We start from the raw sequence: 3,181 nt of genomic DNA on the forward strand, positions 1-3,181 counted from the left end.
GCGGCCCTGCCGCTGCAGCAGCGCAGGCACAAGGGGACACGAGGCATGTGACAGTAGCTAGGGCTGCTTCCAAAAAAGTAACAGCCATGATTTGCTGGCCAGACTCGGAGAAAGAAGAGCAATGCTGACCACAGCTCTCACTTCATCCTCTAAAAAGTGTGTTTATTAAGACCCTCTACCCCCTGCAGACCTTTGAACTTGAAATAAGAAGTATTGGTTACACACCTCATAGGGAGCCTGGTGATCTCTCCTCCATCTCTGCTTCAGTCCTTATGCTACTGATGCTGCAGGGCATCTGCCCCCCAGTCACGCTTCTCACCTGCTGGACAGACTTCCCTGGAGACATCGGATGTAGGAGTGGGTGGAGGGGGAAGGGAGAGGAGAGGAGAGGAGAGGAGAGGAGAAAGAGAAGAGAAGAGAAGAGAAGAGAAGAGAAGAGAAGAGAAGAGAAGAGAAGAGAAGAGAAGAGAAGAGAAGAGAAGAGAAGAGAAGAGAAGAGAAGAGAAGAGAAGAGAAGAGAAGAGAAGAGAAGAGAAGAGAAGAGAAGAGAAGAGAAGAGAAGAGAAGAGAAGAGAAGAGAAGAGAAGAGAAGAGAAGAGAAGAGAAGAGAAGAGAAGAGAAGAGAAGAGAAGAGAAGAGAAGAGAAGAGAAGAGAAGAGAAGAGAAGAAGAAAAAAGAAAAGAAAAAGAAAAGAAAAGAAAAAGAAAAGAAAAGAAAAGAAAAGAAAAGAAAAGAAAAGAAAAGAAAAGAAAAAAAAGAAAAGAAAAGAAAAGAAAAGAAAAGAAAAGAAAAGAAAAGAAAAGAAAAGAAAAGAAAAGAGAAAAAGGAGACATGAATCTGGGTGTGTAATTTATATATGAGGGAAAGTTTAAACCAGTGTGATTGGCAAGAATACAATGTTACTAAAAGCCACAGACATGCTAATTGGTGAGTTATTTAAGTAAACCCTATTGATCTTGTAAGTTTGCCAGTTTTCAATTTTCACTTTTGCTTGAAAACAGTTCAGAAAATAAGACTTAACCAGAAACTCCTGATCGGTGACTTTTTAATGCAATTTTTTAGCAAATGTTACTTATCTATCTTGAGGGATGCTTTTGTTTGACCAAGGGAACAGCTACAGAGAGCTTCCCTTCACTCACCTAAGCCTCCCCCAGCGCGGGCTGGAGATGCACACTCGGGGCAGGCCAGGTCCTATATGATTTTCTCCTGCAGCTGCAAACCAAGATATTCTTTTCAATGGTGATCTTCACTGCCAGCAGCCAGTTGTAGGTGTACGAGGAATAACCACCAAACGCCTGTGACACCTCAGCCACGCCACTGCAGAGGTGGGGGAATCCAAACGGTCAAGCTTGGCTCAGCTTGATTTTCTGCAGTTCTCACAGCCGTGCCGAGCACAGGAGCTCTGAGATGCTCAGAAATTTGACTGACATCGTCATCTTGCTGACAGCAAATGAACGTGACTGATGTCTAACTGTTCAAAGATGAGTTTAGTATGGCAATTCATGTAAGGGAACAAAAAAAAGAAGCTTTTATACCATTATCCCATTCCTCCTTCATTATTTGGGCTGTAGCTAAGGCAAACTTGACAGAAGTGGCCAAAGCAGGTATCCCTGGCCATCCACCCTGCTCCTCTGCCACAGGTTAGGCAGGCCTCATCCTCCATGAAAGAAGCGCCATCAGCTGCTGGGCGATCCTGAGCTGCCGCAATAGAGGGATGGACTCCTTCTCCCCCTCAGAGAGAGCATCAGTAAGCAGGCACAGGCTTTCCACATTCCTAAGCAAAATATTTACTTTACAAGCGCTGAAATAAAATTTGGAAAAGTGAAGAATAATATTTATTTTAACAATGCTAAATTGCATTAAAGTTGAAAGTGAAAATTAGATGCATGCACATACACCGAGGGCATTATCCACTAATCGCAGGAACATAAAAGAACTGGAAAATACCCTCCTCCACTGCCACTAGGAAAGTTGGTCTGGACTAAATTACAGGCAAAATGTATAATTAAGTAAGCTATTATTATCCAGTGTCTTAGCAGATGCTGACCTCGTTTATGGTGATTTGGATAAGAATTCAACCGAGGTTTGATTTCACAGCTGTGTCCACGATGCCTTGGATCTGTTGTACTGCCCCAGAAATTCCCAGCATGTTAGCACTGGTGTCTTAGTGCGGTGCTTACAGTTTCCTATCCTCCTTGGCTGCTGACTGGGGAATTTTTCTTTAGCTTCTTGGGAAAGAGAAAATGGTTTTACTGATCTGTCAGCCAGGCTTTATACTTGAACCTGTGTTTAATTACTTTGAAGAAGCTTTAATATTCCACCAGTACAAGGAGGGGGGACCTTCCACTGCTGTGTTATTCTCTTATTTTTATTTTTTGCAGGTGTAGGCTTGTGGCTTAGTTACTGAAATAATAATGCTGTTGGAAATATCATTGGCATGAGAGATGAGCTGCCAAAGTGTTATGGGCTCAGTAATTTGTACATGGAAATGAGGATCCGGGGAACAACATGAACATCAGTGGCCCGAGGAGCTTATGATTAAAACATGATGCTGAGCTTTTATGATTTCTACAGTTAATTAGCAAGATTTATAAGCATCTAACAAAAACCAAGGCTGAATACAGTAATGATCCTTATTTTCCACTTGGAGCAGAAAACTACTGGGTTCTAAAATAGCAGGGAAAGGAAGAGAGGAACAAACACCCTTATCTCTTCATTTGCCCATGACTTAGCCTAATTGCTTCTCTCTTTTCCATAGGATGAGTGGATGTCTCTCAGGTGGCAAGCATGAAGTCTGTGACTTATTCACGTCGACCGCAATACCTCGTTGATTTAATAGAGAAAAGGTTTCCTGCTGTTTCTTTATGGCTTCAGACTAGCACTGGTTTTGTTTTCCAGCAGCATGTTGGGGGAATGCAAGATGTCTGAAAAAGCCTCTTCCACCCATATATACTTGGCTGATTCTGTTCCCCAGAGGTGCAAAAGGAAAAGGAGGGGAAAAAAAAAAAGAAGACATTTCAAGCTAGTCCATAGAGGAACAAAGGGCTTAGTCTGCAGCCTTAGACCTGCAAGGGTCCCCGCTGTTCCCAGGAGGGTTTCTGGCCGGCACCACCTGCGTGACTTGCCTGGGAAGTTCCCGGTGTGCATGGAGGGGCTGTGAGTGACCCAAGCCCTTTCCCTA

This window comes from Pygoscelis adeliae, unplaced genomic scaffold, assembly GCF_000699105.1.
Source record: "Pygoscelis adeliae isolate BGI_AS28 unplaced genomic scaffold, ASM69910v1 Scaffold54, whole genome shotgun sequence".
NCBI classification, from domain to species: Eukaryota; Metazoa; Chordata; class Aves; order Sphenisciformes; family Spheniscidae; genus Pygoscelis; species Pygoscelis adeliae.